The sequence below is a fragment of the Megachile rotundata genome, chromosome 15 (assembly GCF_050947335.1).
Source record: "Megachile rotundata isolate GNS110a chromosome 15, iyMegRotu1, whole genome shotgun sequence".
Classification (NCBI taxonomy): domain Eukaryota; kingdom Metazoa; phylum Arthropoda; class Insecta; order Hymenoptera; family Megachilidae; genus Megachile; species Megachile rotundata.
Genome location: NC_134997.1, coordinates 11915693 through 11937353, shown reverse-complemented (window position 1 = coordinate 11937353; position 21661 = coordinate 11915693). Strand labels below are relative to the sequence as shown.

Below are 21661 nucleotides of genomic sequence, written 5' to 3'. Positions count from 1 at the left end.
ACGTACTACAATTGCTATGCACCCACATGCTACGCGTTGCAATTCCTACACACCCAAATCTGCCGCCTTGCAGTTTGCATGCACCCAAATTCGACGAATTGCATTTCAAGTGCATTCAAATGCTCCTAGCATCTACTATGCACTAAAATTTTATGCACTGCAATTATGCATATGTGAATTTGTCTTATTACATTTTGAGTGCATTTAAATGCATTTACTAAGCACTCAAACTTTATGTACTGCAATTATGCAAATTCTGGTTCAACGTATTGCAATCTGAGTGCATCCATAGTTGACTCCTTGCATTCTGCATGCATTTAAATTTAACTTGTTGCAGTTTCTATGTTGTAAAATTCTGTATTGCAATTCAGTTGCATTCAAGTTGCACTGTACTACAATTTAGTCGTATACAATTGCAATCTTAGTGCATCTAAAATTTACTTCTTGCACTCTGAATTCACTTAAATTCGACTCACTGCAATTTCTTTGTTGGAAAATTCAACACTGCAGTTTAGTCGTGTACAAGTTGCAGCGCACTGCAATTCAGTTGCATTCAAGTTGCAGTGCACTGCAATTCAGTCGTATACAATTGCAATTTGAGTGCATCTAAAATTTACTCCTTGCACTCTGAATTCACTTAAATTCGACTCGTTGGAACTTCTTTGTTGGAAAATTCAATACTGCAGTTCAGTTGTGTACAAGTTACAGTGCACTGCAATTCAGTTGCATTCAAGTTGCAGTGCACTGCAATTCAGTCGTATACTATTGCAATTTGAGTGCATCTAAAATTTACTCCTTGCACTCTGAATTCACTTAAATTCGACTCACTGCAATTTCTTTGTTGGAAAATTCAACACTGCAGTTCAGTCTTGTACAAGTTGCAGCGCACTGCAATTCAGTTGCATTCAAGTTGCAGTGTACTGCAATTCAGTCGTATACAATTGCAATTTGAGTTCATCTAAAATTAACTCCTTGCACTCTGAATTCACTTAAATTTGATTTATTGCAATTTTTTTGTTGGAAAATTCAACACTGCAGTTCAGTCGTGTACAAGTTGCAGCGCACTGCAATTCAGTTGCATTCAAGTTACAGTGCACTGCAATTCAGTAGTATTCAATTCCAATCTGCTTGCAATCTGAGTGCACTTAAATTTGATTTATTACAATTTCTCTGTTTGCAAAATTCAGTACTGCAATTCAGTCATATACAAATCACATCGCACTGCAATTCTGCATTGAAACGCAATATCATTGAAACCTAACTCGTCCCAATATTCCAAAAATTGAAAGAAAAGTCAAATCTCTAAAATTTTAAAAAAACCGAACCGTGTTCCCGTATTAAACACCTGTCGAAATCCCTGAAAGAATGGTCGATGTATCACCATTGAGGCGAAGCCGGTCACGGAAGCCAGGATATGCATATATCTGTCAGCAGCAGTTCTGGATATATTTGAAAGCGTGATACATCGTCGCTTACTGCTAAAAGGGTTTGATGCTAGATGTACGCGTTGTGCTTCCCGTAATCGATAGTTTCCTACTAGTTACGACTAACCTGCTCGATTATGCCGTTGTTCGACTTCAACCTGGTAATCCATGAACTGTTCCAACGATTAACGCGTTTAGAAGCACGGGAAAGAATCGAGTGATTTTGCAAGGTAATTTTGTAAACGATATGCACGATTTTGAAACGTATACCGCAGACTACGGGTTAAAATGGATAATATACGATTCCCGGTTGATGCGGCGACTATCGATTTGTCGCGGCTACGAAATCTGATATCGCATTACGCGACGATCTTGTTCGATATCGCCGATGTCACTGCTGACGGTAGTAATAATAGCGGTGGCGGCAGTGATATGATAACAGTGACCGTGGCAGTAGCAATAACAATAACAATGTCAATGGCAACGATAGTGATATCGGTAACGTTTACAATAAAATTAACAATTATATTGTAAACAATTTTTGCGGTGGAGTTAGTAATGATGTTTTATAAATAACAATAATGATTATGCTAATAACGGCAATGACCGTGTTTGTGATAGTGCATTCACAATAACAGGGGTAATTATTAATGACAATAATTATTATATTGGTGTGACAGTGAAAACATGTGTGCAATTATCGAGATCACTAAGAGTAACATTTTTAACAGTGAGGAGGATCAGTTAGTAGTTAAACAGTCAATCAAGACAGTAACAGTAACTGTATTGGTAGTGATAGCTATAACAGCACAGTAAAGTAGTGATGGCTATAAGAGCAGCAGCAGTAGCAATCTATAATAATCGAGATCACAATTCTTGCAATAAAAATCGTCATCAAGGTAATAGTCAAGCAGTCAATGAATCAAGACAGTAACAGTACTTGTACCGGTAGTGATGGCTATAATAACACAGTGAAGTAGTGATGGCTATAAGAGCAGCAGCAGTAGCAATCTATAATAATTGAGATCAAAATTCTTGCAATAAAAATCATCATCAAGGTAATAGTTAAGCAGTCAATGAATCAAGACAGTAACAGTACTTGTACTGGTAGTGATGGCTATAACAGCACAGTGAAGTAGTGATGGCTATAAGAGCAGCAGTAGTAATCTATAATAATCAAGCTCACTACAAATTTTAACAATAAAAATCGTCACCAAAATAATTAAACAGTCCATCTACCAAAACACTTGTAAACAGCAGATAGTAAACCCAGTAGTATCGTAATAAATGAATGAACCAGTGAATGAAACGTTCAAATACCATAGTAATGAGTGTACATTAAAAGAGAGGTATGAAAGACCGTAGAACATACAATGGCGATTCTTAACCCAGTCACCGCTCTAAATTCATCATCATTTTCCATGAAAAGAATTCGACCAAGGCGTGGAAAGATCAAGGATAACCCGATCGATTCACAAGGGAACAAACAATTGAATTTTTATGGAATGCTATGTTAATTATTAATTACACCGTGTAATTGAGTCCTCGGTTTTGTCGATCGAAACCAGTGAGAAAATTTTGCTTGCAGAATTTTTTTTATATACAAGCTACGTCCGGCTGTTTCCTGTTCGAGCGCCGAGAAAATAGTGAGTCATCGCAAGGTTATCGAGAGATCCGGTGATTAACGTGTAAAGAAAGTTAATCGACAATTTTACCTTTTCATTGCCGAACAATGGAAATGGTTGCTTCTACGAAAAAAACTTGTAGGATCGTTTTTGTAGAGAATTTTCTAAGCTACAAATGTTGTAATTAGTATTTTTGTCGTGAAATTGATGGATAATGAGATATTCTCTTACCATTGCAAAGTTTTAAACTCGTTAGGAGTGAAGTTGAACGTGATTATGAACTTGCGAACTTATGTAGCTGGGAATGGTTACTCCTACGAAAAGGACTTATAGGACCATTTTTTTAGAGAATTTCCTAAGCTACAAATCTTGTTATTACTATTTTTGTCATAAAATTGATAGGTTACGAGATATTCTGTCTCTTAGCTCTGTAAAGTTGCAATCTCAGAAGCATGAAGACTCGTGTGAAGCAGGTATGAACCATTTACCTAAAAATGGTTACTTTTACGAAAAAGACTCATAAGACCATTTTTGTAGAGAATTTCCTAAGCTACAAATTTTGTAATTACCATTTTTGCCATAAAATTGATATCTAACGAGATATTCTGTCTCTTAGCTTTGTAAAGTTGCAAACTCAATAGGAGCATGAAGACTTATAATCTTATTTATCTGAAAATGGTCGCTCTAACGAAAAAGACTCATACGACCATTTTTGTAGAGAATTTCCTAAGCTACAAATCTTGTAATCACCATTCTTGCCATAAAATTGATATCTAACGAGATATTCTTACATTTGCAAACACCTGTTAACCTTCCACCCATTAACAGCCTATTAATCAAATCCTAAAAAACAATTTTAATCAAACTATTCACATATTCGTCCATGGAAACTTTCGTACACCCAACAAAAAATGATGCACGATAAAATAAATTGAGTTACTATAGATCGAGGGGTTATCGTTTGAAGACGGAAAACATTGGTCGAGAAAAGCTAATGATATCGTGTCCGTTGTACGATGCGTTACAACCAAGAAAATTGTGGGGCTTACATACGCTACATTGCGTGACGCGAAATGAGTCATGGGGTTCGTGAACCTTATGGCGAGCTCCTGTGTACACCCTCTCTCGATAACTCATCCTTCGACTTTGTCGTCGAACGTGTTCGCTTCGTTGTTTCGCCTTGAACGTTCTTCCTTTTCGAAGCGTAAGGTGATCGTTGACCATATACTGATTTATGAAGCCTCTTGACGCGTACATTTGTCTGGGCCTCGTCATTCATGGCTTCTCATTCATGATTTTTCACTTGTTTTCACACGTTTTACCTGTGTCGTGTGTTCTTTTTATTGGATTCATTAACCCTTGCCCTGTTTGTACGGTGCGTCAGAACTGAGTACTCAGATGTGGTATTAAAATGGAGGAAGGATGTGAGTCAGTTTTGTGTAAGACTTGATGAGTAAATTATGGTTGAAGACTGGATTAAAAATTCGAGGAAGATTTGTTGAAATTTTAGTGCAAAGTTGGGGATGTAGGGAGTTGGGGATTTAGGGAGATGGGATATAGCGAGTTGGGGACTTAGAGAGTTGGGGACTTAGAGAGTTGGGGATTTAGGGAGTTGGGGATTTAGAGAGTTGGGGACTTAGAGAGTTGGGGACTTAGAGAGTTGGGGATTTAGAGAGTTGGGGATTTAGCGAGTTGGGGATTTAGCGAGTTGGGAATATAGCGAGGTGGGAATATAGCGAGTTGGTTACTTAGCGAATTTGGGATTTAACGAGTTGGGAATTTAGCGAGTTGGTTACTTGGCGAGTTGGGGACTTAGCGAGTTGGGAACTTAGCGAGTTGGTTACTTAGCGAATTTGGGATTTAGCGAGTTGGGGACTTAGCAAGTTGGGAACTTAGCGAGTTGGAAACTTAGCGAGTTGGTTACTTGACGAGTTGGGGACTTAGCGAGTTGGGAACTTAGCGAGTTGGTTACTTAGCGAATTTGGGATTTAGCGAGTTGGGGACTTAGCAAGTTGGAAACTTAGCGAGTTGGTTACTTAGCAAGTTAGGAACTTAGCGAGTTTGGGACATAACGAGTTGGGGACTTAGCGAGTTGGGAATATAGCTAGTTGGGGACATATCGAGTTGGGATATATGAAGTTAGGAATACGGAAATTTATCAAAACTTGAGGATATAGAAACTTGAAAACATAGAAATATATGCGGTAATAATAAACAACTACTTCAGTGCACAATTTGATAATTTGTTAAAACCAAGTTTAAAAAATTTGACAGATACAGATAGGATCCTGTATATCAAAATGATCGATCACGGAAATCGTGTATTTCCGTTCCTCTAACGAGCGTTTCCTAAACTTCGGCTCGTTCACGGTGTCACAGATTAATCAGCGAAGTTTCAGACACCCTGTATATCATCGAGAATGGCTGTTCGTTGTACTATGACAATATTAAGCGAAGTACAGGGACGGTAATTTTGATAATGCAAAGCTTAATGCGGTTAGTAGTGGTTCCTATCGATTTTGTATCACAGAAGCTATCGCCGTAAAGCAATCATGCGACCAAGCTCACGTTTCATTAATCTAATTATCTCGTTTCGATCTTCTTCCTCGTATTTCGTTTTTCTTTTGTTAATTACACGAAATCACTCGGGTACAATGGCTTAATTACCGGCGGCGATAACATCGATCTTTGTAAATGAATGTTTTATCGTATTCTGTGTGGTTCAGTAACAATGCGATGTAATTTGGAGATACTGGAGAACATATTGTTGGATTGAAGAAAAGTTAATGTGGAATAAGTTTCATTTATTCTATGTAAGCTTCTCTTAGGTATATTACTGCATTTTTAAGTTTCTTTGTTCCTATTATTTCTGTGTTTCTGTGTTCTTAAGTTTGTTTATAAATCTTTGTAAGTTCAAGTTGGTTGACTTCTGTGTGTCTTTAGGTTTCACTGTTCCTGGATTTCTGTATGTCAGAATTCTAATGTCTGAAGTTTCTATAGGTACTAGTCTTTATATTCCTATGTCCCCAAATTGCTATATTCCCAACTTGTTATGTCCCCAATTCGCTAAATCCCCAACTCTCTAAATCCCCATCCCGCTATATCCCAATTAGCTAAATCCCCAACTCTCTAAATCCCCAACTCCCTATATCCCAACTCTCTAAATCCCCAACTCTCTAAATCCCAACTCTCTAAATCCCCAACTCTCTAAATCCCAACTCTCTAAATCCCCATCTCGCTATATCCCAACTCTCTATATTCCCAACTCCCTATATCCCAACTCTCTAAATTCCCAATTCCCTATATCCCAACTCTCTAAATCCCCAACTCTCTAAATCTCCAACTCTCTAAATCCCCATCTCGCTATATCCCAACTCTCTAAATCCCCATCTCGCTATATCTCAACTGTCTAAATCCCCAACTCTCTAAATTCCCAACTCCCTATATCCCAGCTCTCTAAATTCCCAACTCCCTATATCCCAACTCTCTAAATCCCCAACTCGCTAAATCCCATATCTCTAAATCCCCAACTCCTCTACCCCAATTCCCTACAACCCAACCCTCCCAAAATACCAACTCCCCAATTTTAAGTTTCTACATTTCTCCAAGTACTTTTCTTACCCATCGCAGAGAAGGATTTTATGAAACTTCAAGGTTGTATACTGAAGCATCATCACCAAAAGAAAATACCGAAGGAAAATTCACGTTATTATCACAAGGATCGGTATAAGTGATGTTTTATGTAACAAAATATTGGACTTCGTGTCGGGATACCAGTTACGTTATACCTCATTTGTTACGAAATGAAATGCTAGAAGAGGAAGACTCGTTGCTTCTCTTTTTTCAACTTCGCGAAATATAAAGTTCTTGAAGAAGGATATCCTAGCGAGATTCTTTTATGTTCTTTTACGAGTCGTAAAGGAGAATTATACCAAAAGCGTTCTTTTTTGCTTTCGGTATGGAAGAGGAGTTTGTTGTGCGCGATTATACTGAAGTAACGGTACTATTATTTTTATTGAAGATTATATATAAAAATAATAATTTTAGTAGAGGTATAAAATATAGTTAGAATTATCTTTAATTTTATTGTGGGAGTGAGGGAGATTAATTATGTTTTGTAATAATTATTTATTTGATTGCTATGTTTATTGTTGAAGAATTTTTTTTTATTTTATTTTTGAAATGAAAGACAAAGATGTGTGATTTTTGTAGTAATTATTTATTTCATTGTTGCGTTCATTATTAAAAAAAGTTATTTCAAATGAAGAAGAAGCTTCACAATGTTTGTAATAATTATTTATTCGATTATTACGTTCATTGTTAAAAAATGAATGTTTAATTTTATAACCAAAATGAAGGAAAAGCTTCATAATTTTTGTAGTAATTATTTATTTGATTATTACGTCCTTTCTTAAAAAACAAATTTTTAATTTTATAATCAAAACGAAGGAAAAACATCACAATTTTTGTAACAATTTTTACTGGATACAATCATTATTAATAAAAGCGTTTGAAGTCTAAAACAGCAAGAGCACAGAGTACATCCAAAGCAAGATTGCTCCAGGAATAAATCATCAATTTTGCTGCAATAAATCAAACAGCATATTGGTATCGTATATTCTGGTAGACGTTAGATCCAATATATTGCAGCTGGCTTGATTGGCTGAATTAGAAATTATTAGGGGTTAAACATGCCTCTTGACAGAGAGAAAATTTTAATCGACCATCGAACGTGTCACCTTATGATCTCCAATTCCCGCCCTTTTTCTTCTGTCGTCAAAATATTTCGTCCAATGCAAATATTGATAATTTACCTTTCATTGAATACGGTCGTTTGTGTACACCGAATTTGTAATTAAGATTATTCTGGTCCGCCTACGGTTGAACAATTACATTGCAATGTTAATTAGGTGTTAATTGACTCGTTGATACAGTGTAGGGAAATTCAAGACTCGGAATTAATTTGTGGGTATACCATTCGGAATTTGGGTTATTATATAATTCACAAGTAATAATTGTTAATTAATTATTGACTGTAGGACAATTCGTGGGGTTTGAGACGAATTAATTATTCAATGTAATTGTTATATATTTTCAAGTCAATATAATGTTTGATCTAAATATTGTGTCACATATGTTTATACATCACGTATGCACATATTAATATACGTATGTATACATGTACATATTAATATACATATGTATACATGAACATATTAATATACACATGTATACATGAACATATTAATATACATATGTATACATGTACATAATATTACACATATGTATACATGTACATATTAATACACATATGTATACATGTACATATTAATATACGTATGTATACATGTACATATGAATACACATACGTATACATACACATATTAATGCCAATATTAATACACATATGCATACATCCACATATTAATATACATATTACTACACATATGTCTACATACATATATTAATATACATGTTAAAACACATATGTATTACACACACATGTTAATGTACATATTCGTACACATATGTATACATCCACATATTAATATACATATTAATGCACATATGTCTACATACATATATTAATATACATGTTAAAACACATATGTATTACATACACATATTAATGTACATATTCATACACATATGTATACATACATATATTAATGTACATACTAATACACATATGTGTACATACATATATTAATATACATGTTAAAACACATATGTATTACACACACATGTTAATGTACATATTCATACACATATGTATACATACATATATTAATGTACATACTAATACACATATGTGTACATACATATATTAATATACATGTTAAAACACATATGTATTACACACACATGTTAATGTACATATTCATACACATATGTATACATACATATATTAATGTACATACTAATACACATATGTACACATACATATATTAATGTACATATTAAAACACGCATGTATATATCCACATATTAATGTACATATTAATATCACATATGTGGATATGTTAACAGATGCACAAACAGTCTCCTCAGTAAATAATTAGACAAAAAAGCTTAATGACTCCCTGCAACATTGTACATTTCCCAGCCGACAAAATGACGAGAATCATTTATAGGATAAGTATGAACATAACCGAGATTGCAGTTCCAAAAAGTAGCAGGAGTGCCATAAACCGTACCAGCAGTGTTCTACTAGATGAAATGGTTTAAATCCATTATGTAAATAGTGTTCTTATCCCAGGGGACAGTGCACGGCATCTTAAGATATGAATCCACCCAAGAAATCTCCATTTTCCTCGTAATACTCTAAATTATGCGGAAACACGTTTGATAGACACTGTATCCTTCGTTGCTGAAAGCTTTATCGTCTCTCGTTTATTCTTATGAAGATTTTTAGAGGATTAATTTCTTTCAGATAATTACATATTACATCGATGATAATTGCACGGGTCAATGAGTTAGAAATCACCTGTTTATTGGATTTTAATTATAACACGGAATAAAAAGAAAAAGTAGTGTCCTTGTTGCAAGTATAAAGTCGAAGAAAATTTCAGAAAATCGTTAAAAGTTCCAATTATGTTTCCAAGAAATTACAGTGCAGTTTCGATTGCTTCGATAATTCTCCCGCGTTAATTAGCCAAGCGTGAACGTGTTTTACGAGAAGAGAAAAGAAAATCAGTGTCTATAGGGTGGTTCAAAAGTACTGTTCAACGAAGTTCTATAAACATTTGGACGGAATCAAAATGTAGCTAGAAAACTTAAGTTAAAAATTCTTAAAATTAAAAAATTGCAAGGTTTGAACGTTTTGAGGACTCAAACTTATGCAGTTTTGGGGTCCTCAAGTCCCAACACTTCAAAATCCAACACTCCAAGGTTCCAACACTCCAAGGTTCCAACACACCAAGGTTCCAACACTCCAGAGTCCCAACACCCCAAGATTCCAACACTTCAAGGTCTCAACACTCCAAAATCCCAACACTCCAGTGTCCCAACACTCCAAAGTCCCAACACTCCAAGATTCCAGCTCTCCAAGGTCCCAACACTCCAAGATTCCAACACTCCAAGGTCCCAACACTCCAAAGTCCCAACACTCCAAGGTCCCAACACCCCAAGGTTCCAACACTCCAGAGTCCCAACACTCCAAGGTCCCAACACTCCAAAATCCCAACACTCCAGTGTCCCAACACTCCAAAGTCCCAACACTCCAAGATTCTAACACTCCAAGGTCCCAACACTCCAAAGTCCCAACACTCCCAAGTCCCAACACTCCAAAGTCCCAAAACCCCAAAGTCCCAACACTCCAGAATCTCAACACTCCAGAGTCCCAACACTCCAAAGTCCCAACACTCCCAAGTTCCAACACTCCAAGGTCCCAACACTCCAAAGTCCCAACACTCCCAAAGTCCCAACACTCCAAAGTCCCAACACTCCCAAGTCCCAACACTCCCAAGTCCCAAAACCCCAAAGTCCCAACATCTCCAATTATCAACCCAAAAAAAACATCATACAAAAATCGCCAAGTATGAAAGTACCAAAAATGTACGTAAAATTGCACACTAATTTTTGGACCGTGTATCAGTTTTGAAAGGAGCTGTACAACCGTGGTTGGACGCGCTTTCAAATCATCGTTCACGTCGACAGGGACGTGTAATGCGTGTGCCCTAGATGCGCGAGGCTGGCCTCACGGAGGCGACTCACTTCCTCTGCAATCAGGTCCGATCAATTAATGCTTGAATGCCTTCTTATTCAGTAGCCGCAATGAACGTCCATCAACGATTAACGCGTTCTTTAAAACTCTCTTAGAAAAATTCAATCTCCTATTTCATTTCGCTCTTATCTTTTATGGATACTTGCCTTTTGTCTTCCCGGTTTAACCCTCTCCTTAACACCTTCGACATATTTCCTCTTTTATACCTAACTATTCACAGAATGTTTCACATCTCATAATTTTGTATAATCATTTTATAATTTATCTTGTGGTAATTAATCATTTTGTAATTTGTCATTTTATAGGGCATTTTATAATTTATCATTTGGGAATTGTAATTTATCGTTTGTACTGTGAATCGTTTTGTAATTTCATAATAGATGTAATATATGGGTTGTGATCTTAATAGAAGTGTTTAACAAATTTTTTTAATAAATTTTCTTGACAAATTTTCTTAACAAAGTTTCTTAAGAAATTTTCTTAACAAGTTTTCTTAACAAATTTTCTTAATAAATTTTCTTAACAAATTTTCTTGACAAATTTTTTTAACATAGTTTCTTAATAAATTTTCTTAACAAATTTTCTTACAAATTTTCTTAAGAAATTTTCTTAACAAAGTTTCTTAATAAATTTTCTTAACATATTTTCTTAACAAATTTTCTTAACAAAGTTTCTTAATAAATTTTCTTAACAAATTTTCTTGACAAAGTTTCTTAACAAAGTTTCTTAATAAATTTTCTTAATAAATTTTCTTAACAAATTTTCTTGACAAATTTTCTTAACAAAGTTTCTTAATAAATTTTCTTAACAAATTTTCTTAACAAATTTCCATAACAGATTTTCTTAATAAATTTTCTTACAAAGTTTCTTAAAAAATGTTAACAAATTTTATTTTTGCACAAATGGTAGTTCTCTGAAAATAGCTACAATATTTTTGAAGCGAACCTCGCAAATTAAAAATTATAATTTCTGAAAGATAATTTTATAACACATATCTGGAGCATTGTTTGCAAATTTCGTCCTCCTTAGCAAATAAAATATTTTGTAGAGGAAGCATGATTCCACGATATTTTCATTCGATGCAAATGTAAGTTAGAAAAGACAGGATGACGTCTTCGGACTGAAAATAAAACTGAGCGTCTACGCGAATCGATTTCGTGTAACATATTTTTTATATCCACCCACCGAAACTATTTTTTCCGGTGATTCGTTGCAAGAGCAAAAAGTGTTAGAAAAATGTTTTTCGTCTCGGTTCCGCGGGACGGACATTTTGCGCAGACACAACTGACACGATCTAATTCGTATCTTCTCAAAATAACTGCGCGAAATGGACGAGAGAAACCGGGTTAAAATCAGCATCATATCAATATTTTTATTGCTGCGCGGTTTCCAGTTATTACATTCTGATTTCTGCTCATGCAAATTTTATGGGATGATTTCAATTTTATTTCAGTATTTTTAATGAATTATTTAAAATTTTATAGGCTTTATATTTATGTTATTTAATTTAACATAAATTTATATTACATCTTATTACCTCAGGAATATCCGATAACATGAATTCATATCACGTCACTAAAATTATATAAACTCGTTATAACACAAGGTGAATAAAAGAAGAAGTCGAACAAAAATAAATGGCAAAAATATAGAAAAGAAAGCAGCGTGATTGAAACAAATGTAGGCAGCTTCCCACAACAAGTTCATTGAACGACGAAAGACGACAAAGTCGGAGCTTAATTAATATCTCGTTTGAGCATTTTTCCATAGCCGTGAGCTTCGTTCCCCCTTGATAATCCATTGTAACGTGGCTGAATGGCCGAGACACGGGGTCCTGTCGTGGTTGTTAAAAGTCTTCGGAAGCTTTAGAGGCTGCGATCCAACCTGAAACTTGCCCCTTAAACATCGTTGAAGCGGCTCGTAATGCTTTAATGGACCCGGTGACAGCGTTCTTAATTACCGGCAAGACGAAAAAGTCAATAATAGTAACCGGTCTTCCACTGGAATGGCTACGAAACGTCCGATTACGCTATCTTCTGCTTCGTCAAAATGAACGTTTCGAAATTACCTAATCGGGAAGGTAGCTTTGATTGGTAACTGGGAGAATATGGGTGTGGACGAAATCTTGGGGTGGAGTTACAAATTACTGTGTGGTGCTAATTATTGTGGTTACAACAGTGTACTTCGAAGTCTAAATTAGCTCAGGTTAAGCTAAGTACCACAAAATTGATAGTGAGGTACCAGCCTGGAATATGTGCTCCAAACATAAAGTCTAAGTTAGAGTAACATTCTATATCCAAGTTAGGGTAATAAAATCTAAGTGAGGTAACACATCTACTCTCTGTTAGAACAGTAAGTGCTTCAAACTTTAACTTGAAGTATTATGCACGCCACAGTCTATGTTAATGTACCATGTGCCATAAAATTTGAGTTAGAGTAGCTACATGTGCAGTCAGAGTTATGGTAGTCCACATTCTTCTATCTCCACTAAGTCAGTACTGTATGCTTCAAACTTTAGCTTGGAATGTGTGCTACAAACGCAAAGTCTAAGTTGGAGTAACATTCTATATCTAAGTTAGGGTAATAAAATCTAAGTGAGGTAACACATCTACTCTCTGTTAGAACAGTAAGTGCTTCAAACCTTAGCTTGAAGTACTATGTACCTCAAACCCTATGTTAAAGTACCATGTGTCATAAAATCTGAGTTAGAGTAGCTACATGTGCAGTCAGAGTTATGGTAGTCCACATTCTTCTATCTCCACTAAGTCAGTACTGTATGCTTCAAACTTTAAATTGGAATATATGCTATAGAGTAACAGTCTAAATTTAACTACACCTCGACTCTTAGACTCTGAAGCCTAAGTTCTACTTCCAGAATCTGAGTTATAGTGCACTCTCAGATCAGTACGTAGCCCAAGTTGGATTATGCACTCCAGCATCTAAGTTAGAGCAGTCTTAGACCTGCCATAAAGTCTAAGTTATGCTGTGTGCTTCAAAATCTTCTCCGGAGTGCTCCTAAGTTATGGTACTCCTCACTCGATTAGATCAGTACGTGTTCCGTAGCCCAGGTTGGAGTATGCACTCCAGAATCTGAGTTAGAGCCTTAGACCTGCCATAAAGTCGGACTATGTGCTTCAAAATCTGTTATGGCACACTTTTGGTTAGAGTATCACGTGCTAAGTTCTCCACTCGATTAGATCAGTGCTACGTAGTCCGAGTTGTATTCCAAAATCTGAGTTAGAGCAACCCTATATTAGAGGCTTAGACTCCGTATTAGAGCACCTTATATTAGAGTACAGATAACAAAGTCTAAGTTATAGCGTCCTGAGTCTACGTAACGTCCATTGCTAAACGTTCTAAAGTCTCTACCCAGTGAAACTATATTCGAGGGATAGAAACGTCGTACCAAAGCAAAAATAGGACAGTAGGGTAGAAAAGTTACCGCGGCACTCTATCATTTACTCGTTAATGTAAACTAGGCTTAAGAGGGAGTGAATATTCGTCGGTGGCCTGGATAGCTTAACACGTCGGTTTATAGGGGTCACCTGCGACACCGGCAATTGAACAAGAAGTTTAAGAGAATTTTGAATGGCGTTTACACGGTGTGCAACGTATTGATACTGCAAACGGCGGTAATTTCAATGAGAACCTTGAATTTAACGCGACACGTAACGCGTTAAATGGAATATCAGAGGTATTCTCACGGTATAATAATTGTAAGGATACAAGCGACTGTACATGGAATCCGCAGCTTATTCAGTAATGATTAAGCGACAGGAGAATCAGCTTACTACTGACGTCGCGTTGCGTTACGTAGAATAACGTGTTCCTCAGATACGTGGTAATCCTTGAACGCTCTGGTAAAACTGCACACGACAAACTTTCTGATATAATTACTGTTGCGATGAATTTCAACTTGTTTATTTAGTTGGAGGAAAAGATTGTTGTATACAAAAGAGGGATTTTGTACTTTTTTAGACGTGGAAATTGCGATTCGGGGTGATGGGGATTTAGCGAGTTGGGGATTTAGTCAGTTAGGGACTTAGCGAGTTGGGGATTTAGCGAGTTGGGGATTTAGCGAGTTAGGATATAGCGAGTTGGGGATTTAGCGAGTTAGGATATAGCGAGTTGGGGATTTAGCGAGTTGGGGACTTAGAGAGTTGGGGATTTAGAGAGTTGGGGATTTAGCGAATTGGGGACTTAGAGAGTTGGGGATTTAGCGAGATGGGGATTTAGCAAGTTTGGAATTTAGAGAGTTGGGGATTTAGCGAGTTAGGATATAGCGAGTTGGGGATTTAGCGAGTTGGGGACTTAGAGAGTTGGGGATTTAGAGAGGTGGGGATTTAGCGAATTGGGGACTTAGAGAGTTGGGGATTTTGCGAGATGGGGATTTAGCAAGTTTGGAATTTAGAGAGTTGGGGATTTAGCAAGTTTGGGATTTAGAGAGTTGGGAATTTAGAGAGTTTGGGATTTAGAGAATTGGGAATTTAGAGAGTTTGGGATTTAGAGAGTTGGAATTTAGCGAGTTGGAATTTAGCGAATTGGGTATTTAGCGAGTTGGGATATAGGGAGTCGGGGATATAGCGAGTGGGGGATATAGCAAGTTGGGGATATAGGGAGTTGGGGACACATGAATTTTGGAATATAGGGATATGAGTATTTGAGGGTAGAAGAACTTGAAAATATCAAGATTTAGGCATATGAAAATTTGGGATATAGGAACTTGATTTAATAATATAATAAGAGTATCTTACAACTATTGTATGTCTCAGAAATGGTAGCTGACGTAATTCTGTATAAAATTTCCCTTCACAAAAATGTGATTTGAAGCTTCATTTCTGAACTATTAAGCAAAAACGCAGACCAACCCGAGCTTGAGTACGCATGCGCAGACGCGAGAAGAGCTCCAAACAGCGTTCTGCGCATGCGCAATCCTCTCGTTCTGATCAGTCCCCGTTTTTCCTTAATAGCTCAAAAACGAAGCTTGCTACCTCACTTTCGCAAAGGAAAATTTCATTCAAAATCACGTCAGCTACCCACCATTACAATTGTGAGACACCCTGTACATCCACACTATTGATTATGAGAACCAAGAGTATCGAATGTCTTAGCTTCGTTATATCAAGATGATCGAGTGCCATAATTCCATTTCCTTTGTAGTAGCTTTGTTCTCACACGTTCCTATTGTTCTGCTTCCAGTTGCTTGAATTAACAGAGAAAAGAAAGGGGTGCAAGGTTGAGCGAAGCAGCTCAAATTTTACGGATCATCGATTGCGTTCACTTGGATTTCATCACGGTAAGTTACAGACCTTAAAACACAGTTGTTTGGTAGTCACAATTGGCATGAAATTGTGTTCTTTCATTGCCGCGGCACGTAAGAAATTCGTGCGAGGTAAATTCGTCGCGTCACTGTGTACTTGGCCGAACCCATCCTTCATTGTTTCGTGTTAATTACAAAGGATGGAACAAGGCGTAACACGGTTCAGGGACACTCGAAGATGCAATTGGCTGCACTGCAGCACTCTTCCCCGCGGAACAGAATTAATTCGAGTTCGTTCTCTCGGTTAGACGCGTGAAGCGTACTCGAACCCCTAACGAAGCAGAATTAACGACGAAACTATCGGCTTTTCGCAACTTTCGTATCCTTTTACACCGGGGACAAACCTTGTCTCGTCTCTAGACGCGTTACAGCCGTTCGCACCTGTTAAATGACTGCCAACTTCAATTAAAACCTATCTTGCTTCTAAACCTAGCTCCTTGTTTTTCTTACGGAAATGTCTTAAACTTATTCTAATATTAAATGTATTTACACATGACTGAAGGATAAAGACATTGAGGACATTTTGAAAGACACCTCGCGTTATATCGCCATGCATTCATAAAGAGAAAACTTTTTGACCAATTTTTACGAGAACCTGTATTAAACCAACGTTTCGATGTTTCATGAAAAAAAGTTGTAAGTGGATAAGGTGCGCAATATCGCCGCGCAAAGATTACTTCCGCGAGCACTTAGTAAGTGCAATTTATTTCAGTGACGCGAGTGGAGAAAAAAAGAGAAGAAAATGTTAGATCTCCCGGTTAAGCGAATAAAAGTCGCTCTGCCTGTAACGCGATGGTAATTCGATTTCCTTGGTGTAACAGAAATTACTTTGAAGATTATACGATTTTAACAGACCCTTTTTCACCCCGGTGATTTTTCTCGTCGAACTTTGTATCGCTTTAATAAAAAATAATTTCGCAAATAGGCATGCAATAACTCAAATAATTAATTCAGAGACGTAACAAATTTTGGTTAAATAATCTAATCTAATTTTAAATACATTTTTCTCGTAATTGCGGGTTGAAATTATTTCACACGAGGGACCGTAAATTTCGTCGAAATCCACGAGGACCGGAAACTCGCCTAAAGTCGGGTTGCAATTAGGTGTTCGATCGATGTCTGAGTTCAGATATCGACGATGAGATCGTTTCGCGGGCAACGATTAAAACGAAGGGTAGATAGAAAAGGGGGAGGGGTGACGGCTTTAAGAACGAGAAAGAATGGCGGCGAGAAGCTCGAGGTAAAAGCGGGTTGGACTGCTCTCTATTGTGCGAAACTGTGTCACAGGGACTCGCCGTGTTCGCCGAGCTAAGAGCAAAGTGAAGAGCTCTCTCGCCGTCCATTTTTCATCTCCGAATGATTTCTGCGTGGTATCGTTGTGCATGAAATACTTGTGCCCGACGAAAAGGAGATCCACCGCCTCCAGCGAGAGGAATCTTTCCTGTTGCGAACTTCGGGCTATTGATGCACCTCGTCTTCGCGCCAATGTTTCCCCATCTATGTCGAGTTCTTTCTTACGAACTCTTAATTTTTTAAATATTCTCCTTCTTATTCTGGGTTGTTGGATGATAGAACTTTCCTAATTCGAGGCGTTACTCATCTGAGTTACTCAGGAGTCATCCTGAACTGTGATGCACTGATGAATCATTTGACTATTAAAAGAAATATAGGATGACACATCTTTATGTCCTTCGATATGTATTATCTTATTATGACGCACAAGGTGCGTCCTTTAGTATGTATCATATTATGACGCAAGAGGTGCGTCTTCTAATGTGCACCATCCTATGACACATCGTGTGCGTCCTTTAATGTAGATCATCTTATGATACACCGGGTGCGTCTTCCAATGTATGTCATCTTATGACACACCGGGTGCGTCCTTCAATGTATCACCTTATGACACACCTGGTGCGTCCTCCAATATAATGTAGTGTGACACACCTGGTGCGTCCTCCAATATAACGTAGTGTGACACACCTGGTGCGTCCTCCAATATAACGTAGTGTGACACACCGGGTGCGTCCTTCAATGTGTCACCTTATGACACAGCTGGTGCGTCCTCCAATATAACGTAGTATGACACACCTGGTGCGTCCTCCAATATAAAGCAGTGTGACACACCTGGTGCGTCCTCCAATATAACGTAGTGACACACCGGGTGCGTCACTGAATACGCAATGGCTATGGTTGCGTTAATTAAAGAAGTCAATTGGCATGCAATTTTGTACTTGACTCGAGCAACGTTAATGCAACAAAGGGAAAGCTTGAAAAATCTTGATTGCATAATTTCACGTGTAATTAACACCATGAATGTGCCAAGAAATGTGTGCCACGATATTGTGGTGTTTTTAGTGAGGTTTTTCGAGAGAGAGAGAGAGAGAGAGGAAGAAAAAAAAATACAATAGCTCGCCGCGCAATTAACGGCCGCCTTTTTCTTCGTATTATTCGCGGAACCAATTAACGGGCCGTTGGTTCGGGAACTACGTATTATGAGCATCGAAAATCCGATGAAGCTTCGAGTGCTGGCCGATACTCTCGATCAAGTTAAAATTGCGGCTTCGCCCTTGTTCTGGAGCGGTTATTATCGCGGAAAAAAATCCTGGCATACTTAACGAGTACTCGTCGCGTGAGTGATTACGTTTCTCTTAAGACAGTTTTTTGGTGGCGATGTTTAATCGAAGATGAACAGGCATATGTTCTTAACTTACCATTATAAACCTAATTACCTTAATGTTAAGGTTTAACGCGAGTAATTCTGGCACTTCGTGCGATTCGATGTCTCAATATTGAAGTCTGATGTGGTAACTTAAGATTGTAATTCAGTGTTGTATTTTTAAATACCATGCGAAAATTTTACATAAATTACCAATTTTACCAATTTATGTAAAATTACCAGTACATAATATAAATTATACATAAATTAATAATTCCATCTTCGCCTCTCCGGTATCCGGAAGTGGATTCGACACACTTCGAGCGAGTACTTCGTCACCCGCCTCTGATGAACCCTGATCAACCTTCATCGCGTTTAATTAAACGCATCAGTGTCAAGATGTCCGCTCGAGACAATTGCGCCCTTTAAATGCGCGACCACGCGAGTTCCCGTCTCGTTGAATAATGGTTCACCTTGCACGATGACATTTATCCCCAGAAATTTCTCAGAAAAATCTCGACGAAGAATCAAACCTTGTACTCCCTTAAATCGAACTATCTCCGCCACTAAATATTCTACTTTTCGATGCAAGTGGGTTAACGTTTGCCCAACAAACTCCACCCCGATTCTTCCACAGATTCAATATTCTCGATTTACTTTTGGACAATCTCCAGGGCTTGCGCTCCGATAACTCAATCAATTAGGTCATTCAGCCGGCAGTTTACAACTCGTTAAATGACCGTCCGTATTTGTTTATCGAGGTTTCTTTACAGTTCATTATTTTTATTAAGGTTACAAATGTGATATCAGAGGTACACCTGTTAGGTCACTAAGATGTGGACCTAAAATCTTTATCGAGTTTCGAAAGGTCCGAATCTTGGAGGCCTAGAAACGTCGGCAGGGACGTTTTAATTGTCGCGGCTAGAAATTCGGCCAGGGAGAAGGAAAGGGGTGCATCGGGTTGCGGATGGCCGTGATAACTGGGTCACCGGTCGAACATTTCCTCTCTCGCTCCCTCTGCGGACGTATGCGGATACCGATATGTTTTTCCAGTCGGTGGTAAAAAGTTTTTTGGACGTTGGCCAACGGGTTCGATCGCCAGCTCTAAACCGGGTGGACTTGTTGCTGATACACGACACCGATGTCGATCCAATTAGCCCCTGCGATCGATACTTCTAAATTCGCGTTCTGATTCAAACTTTTGGGATTTGTGAGTTGTGTCATTCGTTGTATCACCAACGCTGACAATTTTATTTCACAAATGAATTATAAGGACGTAAAAATATTTAGACCTGAAGGGATCTAAGAGGAAAATTTGCCCGGGAAAAATATAATCTGTTTACAGTTTAACCCGAGCTCTCTCGGCGAAAACACGCAGCTCTGAAGAGGGATTAAGCGTTTCGAGACTCGCGGCTGGGGTTTGAAGCTGGAGTGTTAGAATCGTTGCTCCCTTTCCCGGAAGGAAGACGCTCTACGAGCTGAACGATTCTATTTGCACGCACCAACACATGGACGCGATCTATGAGGGTTGGTAGGGTGACAACGAGAATCGACCGGGAAAGACCCATTCGGATAATTTAATATTCGAACGTTTCGTGCCGGCTGGAATATTATTTCGAATCGTTTTACATCGACTGATGCTTCCAATCTTTTATTTAAATTGACTTGGAAGGTATCAGACGGGGATGAAATTTTATCGATTTGTCAGTCACCGCGAAGTTGATCAATTAAGAAACATTCGATTGCATAGTTGGAAGATATTACGATTAATTCTAACAATCGGTTAGAAACTTTGGGACGAAGAGCGACATGCTCGAGAAACTACGTTGAAAGCTCGTAATCAACGAGCGGAATGTCCAGCTTCTTCGAATTCCTGATCAAAGCGATTTTATGCATGCAGGTCAAGAATTTCATGACTGTATACTTGATAGCTCGCGGACTGCAATTAACCCTGTTTCGTGTGGCGTTAACATATACCGTCAACGATATAATGCTTATCGGGAGATGTGCTCTCTGTGTCACTTCTGATATCAAAGATTCATTTCGTCAGAATCTCGCGAGTCACACTTTCTTTCGATACTGAAACTTTGCTGTGGATTAATCTCATTTCAGTCAGTGGGTAACCGCGATGTAATGCATGGAGGATGCGGTGATATAACGCGAGGTTACTGTGCATGATAATATAACTCGTGGAAGGTACTACACGTGATAATTACTGTACATAGTAATATAATCCGTGGAAAATATCAGGCGTGGCGATATAACGCGAGGTGGTAGAATGCATGGCGATATAACGCGTGGAGGATATTACATGAAGAGATTACTGTACGAAGTAGTATAATGCGTGAAAAATATCACACGTGGCGATATAACGCGAGGAGATATAGTTTGTGGCGATATAACGCGAGGTAACATAATTCGTGGCGATATAACGCGTGGAGGACACTACACATTGAGATTACTGTGCGTAGTAAAATAATACGTAGAAAATGTCACGCGTGGCAATATAACGCGAGAAGATATAATTCATGGCGATATAACGCGAGAAGATATAATTCGTGGCGATATAACGCATGGAGGATATTACGCATTGAGATTACCGTCCGTAGCAAAATAATACGTAAAAAATATCACCCGTGGCGATATAACGCGAGGAAATATCATTCACGGCGATATAACGCGAGACGATATAATTCGTGGCGATATAACGCATGGGAGGATACCACACGTGGAGTTTACTGTGCGTAGTAAAATAATGCGTGAAAATATCGTGCGCGGCGATATAACGCGAGGCAACATAATTCGTGGCAATATAACGCACGGAGAATATTACACATTGAGATTACTGTGCGTAGTAAAATAATGCGTGGAAAATATCCTGCGCGGCGATATAACGCGAGGTAATACAAT

The 21661-nt window shown here is 37.9% G+C and overlaps 1 protein-coding gene across 2 annotated transcripts in view; it reads left to right on the top strand.

The window, feature by feature from the left end:
* Window positions 1-21661, top strand: part of Rap1 (RAS oncogene family member Rap1) — a 33166-nt gene that overhangs the window by 5818 nt on the left and 5687 nt on the right. The window contains exon 2 of one of the 2 annotated variants that reach the window (XM_012286019.2): window positions 15975-16071. The exons of the other annotated variant lie outside the window; for it this stretch is intronic. The gene's annotated coding sequence lies outside the window, so the exon portion shown is untranslated. The remainder of the gene's footprint in view (window positions 1-15974; window positions 16072-21661) is intronic. 2 annotated transcript variants of the gene reach the window in all.